Genomic DNA, 16,712 nt, shown 5'->3' with positions numbered 1-16,712 from the left:
GTTTTTCTAGATAGGTCTTCTAAGGCAAGGGAACAAAAGCAAAAACAAACTATTGGGACTACATCAAACTAAAAAGTTTCTTTATTTTTGCACAGTGAAGGAAACCATCAACAAAACAAAAAGGCTGCCTAGTAAATGGGAAAAGATATTTGCAGGTGATGTATCTGTTAAGGGGCTAATAGCCAAAATATATGAAGAACTTAATATAACTCAATACCAAAAAATCAGATAATTTGATTAAAAACTTGGCAGTGGATCTGAATAGACATTTTTTTCAAAGAAGACTTACAGATGGCCAACAGACACATGAAAAGATGCTCAACATCACTCTTCGTCAGGGAGTTGCAAATCACAACCACGATGAGCAATGAGAGATCACCATATACCTGTTAGAATGGCTAAAATAAAAAAGACAAGAAATAACAAGTGTTGACAAGGATGTGGAGAAAAAGGAAGCTTTGTGCACTGTTGGTAGAAATATATGTTACAAATTTTAAACCCAATTAAACTCTTATTGTGCATACAGCTCTGCCGTATGCTTTTCACTTATTATATCATGAACATTTTCCATGTCATTAAAAATTGGGAACATTGTATGATGGCAACATAATAGGGTATAATGTGGCTGTGCCATATGTACGTATTCATTTATTTTTGGATACTTACATAGTAGTTTCTAATTATTACAGATCACAACACAGTGACCACTAAATTTACATGATCTTAAGTGGCACATATTTTTAGAACATGTGTCTTATTTTGCTTAGTAAGCCATGGCAGATAATTTTTTTTCCTGGGTAAAATTATCCTTACTTTTCTGGTATTTCTGTTTTTTTCCCTTTGTACTATTATCCTTTACTGAAGGAAGTTTTTAAGTTTAAAAAACAATGGCTTTTTAAAAATGCGATTGAGATGTTTATTTATAAAGTCTGAAACAGATTAGAGGGTAAAATGACAAATCCTGATGACAGCAATTTGTAATGGAAATGCTTACAGACCCTTAAATATAGCTTGGTAGGGAAGGGCGGCGGGAGGGAAACAAGTTGTTACAGTTTGTTCCAGGAAAGGCATTTTGGATGAATGCCATCTTTTACAAGGATGCCTTGTGATTTTAGTTTCATCCACTGCACTTAACCTTTCCCAAAGTGATTGCTGAAACAAATGTATATAGTGCAATAGAAGTCATTAACATAATTCTTTTCCTCCAAAGATGTTATTTGAATTCTAGTAAAAGCATTGAATTTGTGCCAGATTTAATCATGTCAAATAACCTAGAGCAGAATGACTCCAGAAGTCAGTTCAGCTGCCTTCCTGGTGGAAGTATCTATTTCGTGTTAAAATTTGTCACAGAAATAACATTCTAAAAACTTTTCTAGATATTTCAGTGATTTGGTCTTCTCTGTTGAGAATAACAACACTAATACCTGAGAGTTTATTGACAGTGAATACATACTCTTTGCCAGGCACTGTCTCCGTACTGTGTGTAGCTTTACAGTCCTTCCCAAATTGTGCTGGTCTTGCATCGTTATTGTCCGCATTTTATAGATGAGGGAACTAAAGTTCAGGAAGGTTAATCATTTGTCAAGGTCTCATGTCTAAGAGATGTCCATTTGGGCTGCAGAACCAGTGCTACTCTGTACTGTATTTACAAGCTGTTGGAGAGATCTTAGGCGTATAAGTAACTGACTAAATGAGAAAATGTCTTAAATTATATTAAAACATGTTAATAAAACATAATGAATAAGTTTAGTGTCTGACTTATAATTTTTAAACATTACAGAACAAACTTACATATTTAAAGGTTGACTTTATTCTTTTTGAAAAAGGGACACAATTATTTAGGGGAAAAAAAAATCCTCACTTTTCACTCTTCCTGGCTGGAGATCTTGGCAAGCAGGAGCACAGTTGCTATTATTGTGACTTTGTCTGTTGTGTGTACAGATACATGCTGCCAGATTCTGTGCCCCACACCTTTTATAAACACCATATTTCACTTGGAAGAGAAAAAGTTATTCTTGGCAACACTCACATGGCAAAAGTAGCAACTGCAAGGGCCACCAAACAGTATCCTGACCTGAAGCTGGAATTGTGAGACTATGTCTAGAATTGAACTTACTGTCTACAAGGCACGTCTCGATAAAGGAGAGAATTATTACTCAGTTTACCAGGAGGCAGGAAAGCTGCAAAAATCAGATCTATGTCCCATCTCCTTATGTATTGGTTTGTGCTTCTTATTACTGTTGTCATTGCCAGATACGAAGATCATTAGGTAGCTAATAAGGACCCAGTACTAAGATGACCAAAGTGGTTGAAAGGCCTTCTTTTTTGAAAACAGCCTGCAACAGTCCTTTCATGTCAGCAAAGACGCACAGATAGGGTATTGGTATGATGATGGAGCTCTTCACTGAGCCCTCAAATGTTAGAATGCAAGGGTCTCTTTGAAATTTGAGAGACATACATTTATAATAAGTGAAATGTGCTGTTATATGCGTCGAAAGTAATTTTTTATGAAATTTTACTCGTGTTATCTAAAAAAATTTTTTTAATGTTTTGTTTATTTTTGAGACAGAGAGAGACAGAGCATGAGCAGGGGAGGCGCAGAGAGAGAGAGAGAGACACAGAATCTGAAGCAGGCTCCAGGCTCTGAGCTGTCAGCACAGAGCCCAACACGGGGCTCGAACTCACAAACCGTGAGATCATGACCTGAGCTGAAGTCGGACACTCAACCTTCTGAGCCACCCAGGCGCCCCTCAAGTGTTATTTTGAGACGTGGCACAAGCTAAAAAGAAAAGTTGACAGATCCACAAAAACATGTAGATTCATATATTGCTGACAGATTCAAAGCGAATTAGTATGAGAAGTTAAGGATGTTCTTACAGACATTCATTCAATAAATTCTTTCTGGCTGCTAACCTTTGAGATGGTACCACAGAAATCCACTCTTGTGTCCAATCTTGGGCTCACTGCACAGAGCAAGCACGGTCAAACCCTCCGTTCTAGAACCCACTAGTGCTTCTCAAATTTTCTATGGCCTTTCAGTCCCATCACGGACACTGATCTTTTGTAAAGTACAATAAAAGTAGACCTAGGGGTGCCTGGGTGTCTCACTTGGTTGAGCGTCTGACTCTTGATTTTGGTTCAGGTCCTGATCTTAGAGTTCGTGGGACTGAGCCCCATGTTGGGCTCTGTGTGGATAGGGCGGAGCCTGTTTGGGTTTCTCTCTCTCCCTCTCTCTCTGCTGCTCCCCCTTCCTCTCTTTCTCTCAAAATGAATAAATAAATAAATATTAAAGAAAAAAAACTTAGAAAAATGAAATGAAAACAAGATCTACAAAATATAAGCCCACATTTTCATTATTATTATTATTATTATTATTATTATTATTACTGAACAGACTTAAAATTACTCTGACAAATTTCTGTAAAAGTTTGTAAAGTCTCATGTTCAATTTCTGTCCTTCTCTCAAATCATTAACGATAAGTTCATGGCCCAGTGCTGGTCCACGGCCTATATTTTGAGGAGTACTGTTCTAGACTTATATACAAGCAAAACCTTTTTTTTTCTCATGTTAGCATCCCTTCTGTGTTCATGTTTTCTGTACTTGCTTTCCATTATACTCACTTTTTTCTTCTTTTAAGATAGATTGAACATAATCATCATGAGAATTGTTAGGAAAGAGTACACTGCAAAGATACAGAGATGTATGTCTATTTTTGAAGTTTCTAACAAAACACATTTGCAAAACCAAATGTGACATTCACATATACATGTACATTAGTGTATGGTCTAATTAAATTTTGAGACTGCAGACTAGTGTCTCTTAAAGTGTAGTTCTAGTATTACCTATATCAGAATTAGTTGGGGTGATTGTTTAAAATGCAAACTTCTAAGACCCATCCTATATCTACTGAATCAGAATTTCTGCTCTTTGCTCTGTGGAGTCTGATTTTTAAGTTTATTTATTTTTAATTTTTTAAAAATGTTTATTTATTTTTGAGAGAGACAGCATGAGCAGGGGAGGGGCAGAGTGAGAGGGAGACACAGAATCCAAAACAGGCTCCAGGCTATGAGCTGTCAGAACAGAGCCCAACACGGGGCTTGAACTTAGGAACTACGAGATCGTGACCCGAGCCAAAGTTGGACATTTAACCAACTAAGCCACCCAGATGCCCCTATAGTTTATCTAGTTTGAGAGAGAGAGAGAGGGGTGGGGGAGAGAGAGCGGAGGAGGGACAGAGAGAGGGAGAGAGAGAGAATACCAAGCTGGCTCCACACTCTCAGCATAGAACCTGACGTGGGGCTTGAACCCATGAACCATGAGATCATGACCTGAGCCGAAATCAAGAGTTGGTCGCTTAACTGATTAAGGCACCCAGTGCCCCTGGAGTCTGAATTTTGAACATAAGTCCCAGATGTTTGTAATATACAATACAATTTGAAAACTTTTCTTTCAGAGTTGGGAATTTATGTGATTATTTGATTCTACATCATGCACTGTTGTGGTAAATTATAAATCCCAATTCTGAAAATGTTCCTTGTGTGAATATAGTGGAGTCTCTATGTATGTCCTTCTAGCAGAGACTCTCCAGGATATATTATTGAGTTCATTGCTATCTCAGCTATATGCAAAGCATAACTGGGAAAAGGTAATGTTCTCATTGTACAGATAGAAGCAAAGTATACACATAGACAAATAAAATAATTTTATATCCTTCCTTTTTTGGCTTCATTTTATTTTCTTAGTTTTACATGACTACAATCTATTTTTAAATTCACCCTGTTGTACAATATAAGTTTATTTGGAATAATAAATAGCATAGGAGCAGAACTCGCTAGTCATATGTAATTAAACAGTTATTATGAATTGAATGAGGGAGGTGGGATTGTATGTAAACCACTGTAATATTTCATTAGCAATACATTAACATAGGATTAATACAAAATTCATCCATAAGTAAAGATATAACATTCTTAGGTATTTGTATAAAATTCACCCATAAGGAGAAATATATCTTAGAGCTTCTGGATACAGGTCAGTCAAATAAAGGAGACCCCATTATAGCTGCTTCTTTAATTATGTTGTAGAGACTACTGAAAGAAAAAAAAAACAACATTTATTCTTATTTCTGCCTTTCACGTGTTTGTTACATTACATCTGCTTGTGTGTATCCGTCTGTTAGAGAGAGAAAAATGAGGGTCATCTATTCATGTTAATTCTGATCATTTGGCTTGAGTGGACATCGATAAAGGGATTTTCTTATCCACCTAAGATGAGAAAGTCAGTTTTGGGGGACATTACTGTCTTCCAGAGCATAATGATAATTTCCCAGATGAAAGTGCAAAACCCTAAGAAAACATGCCCATACTTGCTTCTACTGAACTCAGAATACTTCAGAAATGTTGCTGTTGTGAAATTGTGCAGCCTTCTGGAAAGTCTTCCTCTGCACCTTTCAGCCTTGCCATTATGTGCCCTTGATCAAGTTACCAGACCTCCCAGAGCTCACTTTCCTTATCTTAGGGATAATAACACCTCTCAGAATTGCTGTGAGGATTCTATCAGTTAGTGATTCTGAAATACCGAGCACAGTTCTTGTCACTTGATGAACAGTACTTAGTTATTTTGGGGGAAAGTTGTATAATGGTGGGAAATGTGCAGATAAGCTTTGATGTCATGCATACCCTAGATTTGAAATTCAGCTAGTTTTTTGCTCTGTGATTTTCCTATGCATGAGCAAGTTATTCAGTCTCTTTATCCCACAGTTTTCTTATTTTGTGAAATGGGGATTGTAACAACCAGCCCAGAAGGTTCTCTGAGGATTAAATGAGAGAGTGTATGTATACACTTATAGTGCCTGGCATGTGGTAAGTTCTTAATAGATAACAGATGATAGCCCTTATTGTTTTTTTTTAATTTGATTACCTACCAGTTTCTAGGCTAAAATTTAGAAACCATGTATTTCATGTACAGTCATCAAACTGATTTTTATTTGAGGCTCTACCCTTGATCTTTTAGCAGCTGTCTCTTTTTTGAATGAATTTTCAAAACGTTTTCTGATGTATACACAGACTGATGTGCATTTCCATTGGAAGATTTGGGGAATCTGAAAACAAAGTGGTGAGGAGGCCAGCATTCATCTGGCTGTTTAAGGAACACAATGTCACAAGAAAAACCCTCTGATAAAAGTTGCAGCACATAGGCAGACACTTGCTACAGGACTGAAATAATGCATATGGGATAATATGATGTCAGTCTCAGAGGCATGCAAAGTGCAGAAACACAAAGGAAATTCATAATGGGCTTTTCAGGAAAATGGTTGTTCCTTCCTGATGTGCTAACCTTGATTCTGTTTTGGGTTTTTGGTGCCAACATAAAGCTAGATGGAAGAGACACTGCTGAATTTTTCCATTGTCAGTTTGTATCGTAATCTAAGAATTGTGTCTTTGCTCTCCTCTACTCTTTTTTTTTTTTTTTTTTTTTTGGAGCTTACTCATTCTTTTTTTAATTTAGGTATAGTTGACACACAATGTTATATTAGTTTCAGGTGTACAACGTAGTGATTCAACTTCTCTATACATTGTGCTGTGCTCACTGCAAGGATGCTACCATCTGTCACCGTATAGTACTATTATAGTATCATTGACTATCTTCCCTGTGCTGTGCCTTTTATTCCCATGATTTATTTATTCCGTGAGCTTTTGGGAATAAGCTACATTAGTTAAATGATGTCTTTTTAGTTCTATGATTAATCCATTCAGTATCCATAAAACATAATTTCACCCATGAGCATCCTTGCTAGATCAATAGCTTTGAATGTTAACAACTGTGATATCAATTGGCTTTCAGAAAGAGATCTTGTGGAGATGGGATGAAAGGACAATTTTCATTCCTCTATTTTTTTAAAGTTTATTTATTTATTTTAAGAGAGAGAAAGAGAAAGTGAGCAGGGGAGGGCCAGAAAGAGAGGGAGAGAGAGAAAATCTCAAGCAGGCTCTGCACCATCAGCACAGAGCCTGACATGGGGCGCGAACTCATGAACTGGGAGTTCACGACCTGAGCTAAAACCAAGAGTTGGGTACTTAACCAAATGAGCCACTCAAGTGCCCCTCATTCCTCTATTCTTTAGCTTCCTTTTATTTCCCTCTACACTGATGCTTAAAATTTCTAGTCTATTCTCCTTCACTGGCCTCATCTCTCCCTTACCCTCTGTGTTCTAGTCACACTGGTCTTCCTTCAGTCCATGGAAGTGCCATGCTGCTTCCCAGGCTAGGGCCTCTGAGCAGCTCTTCTATCTGGAATGTTGTCTCTTTTCTCTTTCCTCCCCTCCTTATCCATCCTTCAGAGCTCAGTTGCTACATTGATTCCTTGAGGAAGATTTCACTTATTTTCTGGCCTGGGTCATGTCAGCAACTCGCCCATTCCCTTATGCCCTCTTTTTCCTTTGTAGCATGTCTCATAGTAGTAGCTAAAGCATTCATTTTGTATTTGTTATTTAAATGTGTCTCCCTGTCTCTAAAATAGAAGCTCTGTAAGAAAAAGCAGAGGCTCTGTTTGTCTTGTTGAGAACTATCTCCTAATGCCTGGCACCGTATGCCATCATAGCGAGTGAAAATGCTAAGATGTTACATGGATGCAAATATTGTATTAATGTGCTTCCCATTTTACTTGTTGATCTTCAAGGTCTTTCTTCACACTGGGTTGTGGTTTGGAGAAATATTCCTTTATATATATTCCTAGCATGTATAATTTTGAGGTCTGACACTATGCTGTCTTGCTGTACCTTCTCAATGCAGTAGTCCACTATGATTGAAGAGGTACAGCCTGAACTACCCGTGTTTAAGAAATACCACCTCTAGGAAAAGGTGCATGTATGTGATGGCCTTAAGTCTAGGCTCCAACATTGTCTCACATCCCTTGATCCACTTTATAAGTTTCTTGGTCAACTTGGAAATCTAGTCTCCTATGACAGTGGCTTGTGCTGTGGGGAAATAGATTTCCTTTACACAGGACAATAGCCTGTTTGACACATGTGAACATCGATGACGCATGGACGGACCAGAACCTAGAGTTCAGCTAAAGTGGCCTGTCTGGCAAATGTTACACTATTTGGAAGGTAAAGAATCGTGGCTTGGAGAGCCAGAGTCGTGGGAGCATCAGGTGAACTTCATGGAGAATCTGTTGGTCCATAACTAGGAAGTAATCAAGCATTCAAGACTAGACGCTTTTGACTGGGGCTGAAAACAGAGATGCTGAAATTGATGAGAAGTCTGTTGTTCATAGGCTGTAGCCACCGTTGATGCCAATAAGAGGAAATGAACTCATCCTTCTAGATTACTTTTTCCTAAACTCCTTTTGGTGACTCCGTCAAATTAGTAAGGCGACTGCCATCTTCAGGAGCGTTGTCTGAGAAAGGCAGTGTATTGTAAAAGAGCTTGGGTTTGGGTGTTGGATGTCATTCAGATCCAACCTGAAATCCTGGCTGTCATCACTTCTCTGGGAGCCTCTGTTTCCTCACCTGTAACGTAGCTCTAATAACATTATTGACCTCAGCCTTGGAGTGCAGTGCCATTCGTGAGGCTATTTTTATAGCGTCTGCGATGGGTCCCTGGTACATCGTAGGCATTGTGTACATGCTTGCTCTTTGGGTGTTCACTAGCATACACCCAAGAATCTACAGTGATTTTCTCTAAGACTGGGCAGAGTTTACATGTCAGAAGCAGCCTGGTGGTGATTCTGGAGTGCCAGGCTTACTGTGCCCACACAGTCTATTGCCAAAGCTTTGTGGCCCGTGAAGCTTCATGGCAAACTGTCTGGATTAAGGGACCAGTAGAGAGCAAACTGCATTCACTAAATGTAGCGCGGAGCTTGAATCCAGCCTGTCTCACTTCACAGCAAAACGTGTGACAGTTGAAGATATTTTATCTTGCTTTCTTGGAAGCTTTCTGGAGAGATATAGTCTCGCATCCTTTGATTACATCCACCCATGCAACTGACACTTAATAATTGCGACAACTGCCCTGGGTGGGCCAGCTTCAGGAGGCCCCTTTTCCATTAAAGAATAATGCATCTCATTTGGAAATTCTTCCGCCACAACTTCTTCCTTGGATAAGACAAGAACACAGCTAGATGGATGTTTTGCACCCATTTTTTTCATTAAAAGTGACATCTGAAAATAACTTCAGGGTTGATAACCACAGTTTGGGATTTTCATTAAAGCTGTATGATGTTTCAAAAAGTTTTAGTTGATTTTTACAGTTTGAAATCTAAGTCCACATATTTATTTTGGATTAGTTAGGATGCTATAAGCCTATTTTAATACCCTAAACAAATTCTTTATCTTATTAATCATAGTAGTAAATTAGAGTTTCCAGGTAATGGCTACTCTATTCTTAGTAAATCAGACAGAAAATTCCCCTCTCTGTGATAACAGTTTGTTGACATCAGCTCACTCTGTGTGAGAGAGAGAGAGAGAGAGAGAGTGTGTGTGTGTGTGTGTGTGTACACATAACTCATTCTTTGGAATTTTCCCAATGGAAAAGCAAAGGAAGGAAGCCGAGGGGAGGATGGGGTGATTGCATCCTGTACCCTTTACAGGGTGTGGCCACAACTGCCTCAGCGTATGGGATACTAATAGGTTATGTTTTTTCATTAAGGATGCCTGAACAGTGGTAAGTCTTGAGGAAGAGTGGGAGTGGCTCTCAGTGTTTTTTTTTAGCCAGACAAGAGTATCCTGGTAGAGGTCTGCTCAAATCCTGCTTAGGATTTCATTTCTAGAACGTTGGGAAAGAGAAAGAGAAGCAGGAGCATCAGTGAAGTGGACCCGCAGAGCTCTCAAAGCCACGTTAGGACTCCAGACCTGCCTGACTTCAGTTCTGGCTGCTTCTATGAATGGAATTGCCAAGTGGGTAGGCCAGTGCATGATTTTAAGGAGAATGAAACATGTTTCTTCTTGCTGCTTCCAAACCAGATTTGAAATGATGATGGATTCAACCCTGAAAAAGGCAGAGAGAAACTTTTGGGGATTATGTGAGGTAAGGCAATAGGAAGTTCTGTAAAATGAGTTCTACTGTCACCTAATTTCTGAGTCTGACCCTTAAAAAAAATTTTTTTTAAACTTTTATTTATTTTTGAGAGAAAGAGAGTGAGCAAGCAAGGAGGGGTAGAAATACAGGGGATGGAGGATCTGAAGCAGGCTCTGTGCTGAACAGCCGAGAACCCGATGCGGGGCTTGAACTTACAAACTTCGGGGTCGTGACCTGAGCTGAAATCAGATGCTTAACTGACTGAGCCACCCAGGCACCCCCTGAGTCCAACTCTTTGAGATTTACAGTTCTCTTTGCCTTTCTCTTTGAAATGTTCTTAAATGTGCTCTCCTCCCAGCTCGATTAGGGATAGCTATTAACAAACCGTGTGGTGTGCTTATCACATTTTATCACTTGACAACTCAACAGCCGTCAGTACAGGTATTAAAGCATGTGAAACTTTTACAAATAAATATGCAGTCCCTTTGCTGATGTTCTAGAGCCCCACTGGTTTCAAATAAATTACTTTACTGTGATGTTAAGTACAGGTTCTACCTACAAGAATTTTTTTTTTTTTTTTTTTTTTTTTTTTTTTTTTTTAATGTCATGCGATGGAGTCTAGATTTCATGACAGGTTATCTGCCTCTGGCCAGTAATGTTTTTAGACAGATTTTAAAGCTCTTCTCTCATGAGTGAGATGTTAAAGCAGATTTATTTGTAATGTAACGTTTATATGGACAAGGATTCATAGACATTCACATTTTAGAAACTGTTGATTAAACAACAATCTTACAAAAACACTTGGAGAATAAATTCACGTTTTTGTTAAGATTTCCTTGTGGCAAACTGACCCACCTTTCAATAGACTTTTGGAATCTGCTTAGATTGTTTAAGAGCCAGGATGAATACAGGGATAAGTTTCAGTTTTATCCTAATCCTTTATAAATTAAATGTTTTCAATGAAAAAATTTACTTTTTGGCTCTAAAATGCCACTCAGTGGTTCTCAAGGTCGGCAGGGATGTTATTTTTTATTGTTGTATAGTGTGCACCTGGCATGCAGTGCCGGAGACCCAAGGATGCTATCATGCCTACACTGCACTGGACAGAACCAGCAGTGCCCCATTTAGAAACATACATAAAAGCTCAGTTTAATGAAAAGTAAGGTGATGGTTTAGTAAGGATTCAGGTGAGCGGTCCAACCTTTGGGAAGGTCATTCAGCCTCTGGTCAAGCCATTTTGGGGAGGGACCCACAGGGAGTAGCCACATCTGCAAGGTTATTCTTTAGGATTAGTAGCAATGAATGTTCCAGAACGATTGCTCTCATATACTTCCAACTAATATTTTCATACTGAGTTTGGATCAGCTCCAATAAATATTTGGTTCACTTCAATAAGGGTAACCTCCTTCTTTACATAAAGTTAGCTATGAAAGTTCCTGATCCTTGTTGTATGAGCTCACTAAGATCAAAGGTGTAATTTACCCCCAACCAAAGGATGCTTTTGCATTGAACTTCATATTTTGTAATGGTTGCACATTTCTCAGAATCTGTAGCTATTAGGTTCATATAAAAGTAACATCCTGAAGCATCTAGAGGTTGCTTCTAAACTTCACTTAGTATTAAAAAGGTTTATCTTTGAGTGATAAATTAGTGTGTATATGACATTTAAAAAAATAATAATTAGGGGCCCCTGGGTGGCTCAGTCGGTTAAGTATCTGACTTCGGCTCAGGTCATGATCTCACAGTTAGTGAGTTCAAGCCCCACATCCGGCTCTCTGCTGTCAGCACAGAGCCTGCTTCAGATCCTCTGTCCCCCTCTCTCTCTGGCCCTCCCTTGCTTGCGTTCCTCTCTCTCAAAATTAAAATAAATAAATAAAAATAAATAATTAGAAGAAAGAAAGAGGGATATAGAATCAACACCTCATTGTCATTCCTGGCAACTTTTGAACACACATAGTACTACCCAATTCATGTTTCATTGCATAGGAAGATGAGGGCATCTCTGCCTGTCTTTATTAGGCTGAGCTTAAAGCCTGACAGAATTTTAGGCTTTGAGTGACCTTCCACCTAAGAACTGCACAGACTGGTACACTCTGTGTGAGAGACTGTATTCACATGTAATGGCATAATGTGCTATTAGTGTACGTATGGACTGCACTTTTGTTGCCCACTCATTTGGCCTCCAGATTAAGAAAACAGTCTCCAGGGGTGCCTGGGTGGCTCAGTCGGTTAAGCGTCCGATGTGGGCTCAGGTCATGATCTTACGGTTCGTGGGTTTGAGCCCCGCATTGGGCTCTGTGCTGACAGCTTGGAGCCTGGAGCCTGCTTAGGATTTGGTCTCCCTCTCCCTCAGCCCCTCCCCTGCTTGTGCCCTGCTTCTCTCTGTCTCTCTGTCTGTCTGTCTTTCTCTCTCAAAAATAAACATTAAAAAAAATTAAAAAAGAAAACAGTCTCCCAAGACATAAGTAAGCATACTTTTGTTTTATATGTATTTATGAGAAATTAAAATAAAATGAGTTTATTTAAAAGAAATTTAACAAGTAAAACCTAAGGAAATGAGATTGAGGAACTGTGCTTTTGAGTATTAAAGGAAAAACGTAACTTAGAAAGAAGGAAGAAATGGATTAAGAGAATTTTAAACCCCACACATTTAGCTCCTAAATATGTGCCAGGTTCAAATACTGTACCCATGTACTCCTCACAGTTTTCTGAGCTTGGTGTTGTTATCATTTGATAGATTGAAGAAATGGAGTCTGTGCAGTTTTAAGACTTGCATAAGGTTATGGTTTCAGCAAACGAGAGAGGTGGAATTTAACCTCAGGTCTGCTGTTTCTCAAAGTTCTGGGATCTTAACCATCACCTAAGAGCCGCTGCTCAACAGCTTCATTATCAGGCGGTGTATTACTCTCTTGGTCCTTAAAATAAGTGATAGGTACCTAAAAACATAAAGCATGCTTCTGTGGGTGAATAGAAGGCCCGTGTGGACTAAATGCCAGTGATAGATTAAATATGTTGCGTTAGGAACTTTATTGAGTTACTAAGTGATGGAGAATCTGAGCTTTCTATCTTGACAAATTAAGGTTGAGTGTGGGAAAGTTGGATTTTTGAGAGTTGTTTGGATAAAGAGGGGACAGGAAGAGCATGGTGGGCTTAGAGAGTGAAATCCAGGATGGTGGTTGGACTTGGAGAATGCTTAGAGATGGATGAGTCACCTCGCAGGGTCGTTGGACCGACGAGTCTGGAATTGATTGCCAGCCTTTTGCACTCAGGGAGGCTATTTATAGCTGCTGCAGCTCTGTCTACACAGGAAAGATGGAGATGGAGGAGGGTCATGTTCAGGTTATGGTTCCAGCACTCGGTGCTGGGCCTGGGCGCGAAGCATGGTGGGCCATCCTCTCTTGCCCTCCTACAGCCCACTCTGCACACAGCAGCCAGGAGGATTAAAAAAAAAAACAAAAAAAACATGGATCATGTTACTCCCCTGCTTCAAGTCTTCTAGTGACCTCCTATCAGCATGGAATCCAAATTCTTCACAGTGGTCTAGATAGAAGGTGTGGTATAGTATCAAGGAGCGTGCTGCACATACTAGTTTTGGGATCGTGGACAGATTTTCTAACGTCTCTGTGCTTTAGTGCCTTTAAGAATCTGATTAAGAATCTGATAGCGGTACCAACCTCAAAGGATTGTTAGAGGTGTCCGTGAACTGGTAAAGACAAAGCGGTAGGACAGTGCCCGACATATAAGCCATCTCTGAACTGCTCTTTACTGTCTGGTGTTCTGGGCCGTGACTGAAAACTCTCAGAAGGTATTTGGCAAAATGAGTTCAAGTGTTGCTTCTCACTGATCTCTTGGTGGTTCCCTCCCTTGTCAAAATGAGTGTTTGGTCGAATAGTTTGGGATCAGGTATCTTACATAGGAAGTTGCTTAGCAGAGCATCTTGCCTCTGCTCAGTATGTCCGGAGGTGTGAATGTTCAGGAGGCCTCCTCAGTGGTGTGCTTAGGACTTGTCTGTATCACCCAGTGTGGATCTAGTGAAAGATTTCACATTCTCCGAGTTGGGCTCCCTCACCCCTGGTAGATGGCCTGCCTAGAGGAGACAACCATAGACATCTCTCTCATACTTGCAGGTGAGTGGCCTTGAATCAACACATAGGCGCCCGCCCCGCCAGTGCAGCGATACACGTGCCTTTCAGAGCACACGAATCCCCAAGGCCAGACCTTACAGACTTGTCATCAGCTCTTCTCAGCCTCTGTTGCTTCTTTGTCCTGTGGTGTGCTGTGCCTTCTTCTCCCATCTCTGGCACAGTGTAATCAGCAAGTCCTTCTGGTATCTATAGGAAGATAGCTACTCAGTTGACTACCTACCAGGCCACAGTCGTTAGTGGGTACATGCTCAGCTGGCGGTGTGGTATCAGGATTGATCTGACACTTGCTCTTTTTTCAACCAGAGAGAGCTTCAGTGTAACGAATTGGGCATCTAGGGAGACTGGGTTAAAACTAATGCCACAGTTGCAAATTCATGAGGAATTTGTTGATGAATTCTCATAGTGCTGCATAAGATTGGTGTTCTTGTGTAGTGCAATCCGTAGTAAAGACTCACCCCTCCCTTGGGATGTAGTTCAAATCCCAAAGTCATTGTCAGAGTTTTCCTGTCACATTGCAGCAGCAGGATTCCATAACCTGCCTACAACATTCTGGTAAAAATTTTGCAAAAATTTTGCAAAATTGTTAAAAACAGTCAAACAGTCCCTGTGAAGGTGTGCTCTTTGCCCAGATATATAATGATCATTTTGATTCAAATTGGAGCTTAATATTACTTTCCAAATCCCAAATCCCAGGGCATCTATGTTTTGAGTATAGCCAGAACAAACCAGGCCCCTGTGTGATCCAATCAGAAGACATATGTAACATTGAATATAACATTGAATATAACTTCAATTTGTATCTAAAAAATTTAAAACAACTTAGGTGTTTATGCCATTTGTGAGAAAATGTGGGGAGGGATTACTTGAAAGCAAAATAAAAGTTGCAAGCATCATTTTTCATTTCTCTGGCACAATCTGTCACATGGCGTCTTTCTCAAAAAATTCTTCACCGTGTCTTAACTCTCCTGGGTTGATTGACAGAAGAGGAGGGCTTTGAATATAAGCAGTTTTGCTCATATTTTATCTCCAGCACTGTATGCAGGTTTTGGAAATATTAACAGTCATAGAAACATTTCCAAATCCAAATTATGTTTGGATATGTTTGAGATGTCTGGTCATGTCTCCTATATATTATCTTAAAAGCCTATTCAGAGTCCTTTTTCTGGAATCCAGAATCAGGAAAAAAAAAATCTTTTAAAGGTGATTTTTCACACTGATCTCTGTGTATGAAATATTATGGGGAAGGAAGAGTTTTTTTTAAAAAAAAATTACAAGTCTTTCTGCTTACATTATTTTAGCTTTTGGTGGCATTTTAAAAGAGAATTCATTATTTAAATTACTCTTTACAATCATGTTGTACATTAATATAATTAATCTTACTTTTCTAAGGATGAAAAAGATAACATCCTGGGGCCCAGGCAGCAACAGTAACTTTTACCACTGAATTCAGCTCTAAACATGGCCACTCGTTTGCTGCTTCTGATGACCACTCATAGAACTAAAAAATGAACCCTGGGAAGTAAAGCAATATGTCTATGGAGCAGTGAAGCAAAGGAATGGATGAGACACCTTAATGATTGGCTTAAATGTGTAGATCTTCCAAAGGATATCTCCATATGTGCCTCCCAAATATACATCAAACTCGGTAGATCCCGAGCCATGTGAATTACACACAGTCATGGGGATTGATAATTATTCCTTCTCTGTTCCTCTTTAACACTTTATAAAGTATGTACACCTTGGTCATAGCATTCTTCACATTGCATTGTACCTTATGTGCCAGTCTTCCCCCACCACACTGGGGACTCCTGATGGCAGGAAATGGGTGTTCCTTATATTCCATAGGGAGCAGTCCATAAATGCTTTTCATGAATGAATGAGTGAATGAATGAATGCACAAGCTGACAAATTGGAGGCACAGTAGTCAAAGAGAAGTACAGTGTCCAAAACATCACTGTGATTGCTCAATATCCCTGGAAATAACCATGGAACAGAGTTTTATTATGTGTGGTCTTTGTAGTATCCATATCAGAATCAGCTCCCTAGGGTACTTGCTAGAATTCTGTTTCCTGCATCCTGACTCAAATCTACTGAACCAAAAATTTCTGGAAGAGCAGGGCAGGAATCTGCATTTTAAGTGAAGCCTGCAAGATATTCACTGTGAGTAATGAAGTTGGGTAATCATTGCTATGGAGGATCAATTAGGTAAAGGGGAAGTAGCCAAGGATGATTTGTGACCTAGTGAATGTGCGGGAGATGTTAAGTCTGCTTACAGAGATTTTGTTTAAGGCCCTGACGTGTTCCTCCTAAAGATACTATGGTTTTAATGTAGGAAAAGGGGCCTGTTTTTAACCTTATTAATTAGACCTGAGAAAATTCTCTGAGCCACCACTATACAATATAGTTAAGAGAGTTGTGTGTGGCAATCTTCTATCTCTATGCTTTTGTTTTCTGGGTCCAAACACTTAATTTGTTTCTCCTTTGGAGAATCGGATTTACTAGATTTAATTCCAGTATTAATAACAGAATGAATTGAAATAGTCCTAA

At 39.4% G+C, this 16,712-nt stretch overlaps 1 protein-coding gene across 8 annotated transcripts in view; it reads left to right on the top strand.

Annotated features, from left to right (window-relative positions):
* The window catches only part of HECW2 (HECT, C2 and WW domain containing E3 ubiquitin protein ligase 2), a 410,471-nt gene that overhangs the window by 232,653 nt on the left and 161,106 nt on the right, over positions 1–16,712 (top strand). Inside the window, exon 1 of one of the 8 annotated variants that reach the window (XM_045034184.1) lies at positions 9,677–10,029. The exons of the other annotated variants lie outside the window; for them this stretch is intronic. The gene's annotated coding sequence lies outside the window, so the exon portion shown is untranslated. Of the gene's footprint in view, positions 1–9,676; positions 10,030–16,712 lie in introns of those variants that run through there. 8 annotated transcript variants of the gene reach the window in all.

The sequence above is a fragment of the Felis catus genome, chromosome C1 (assembly GCF_018350175.1).
Source record: "Felis catus isolate Fca126 chromosome C1, F.catus_Fca126_mat1.0, whole genome shotgun sequence".
NCBI lineage: Eukaryota > Metazoa > Chordata > Mammalia > Carnivora > Felidae > Felis > Felis catus.
Note: the sequence above shows the minus strand (reverse complement) of the source record. Positions and strands in the feature narration are given on the sequence as shown.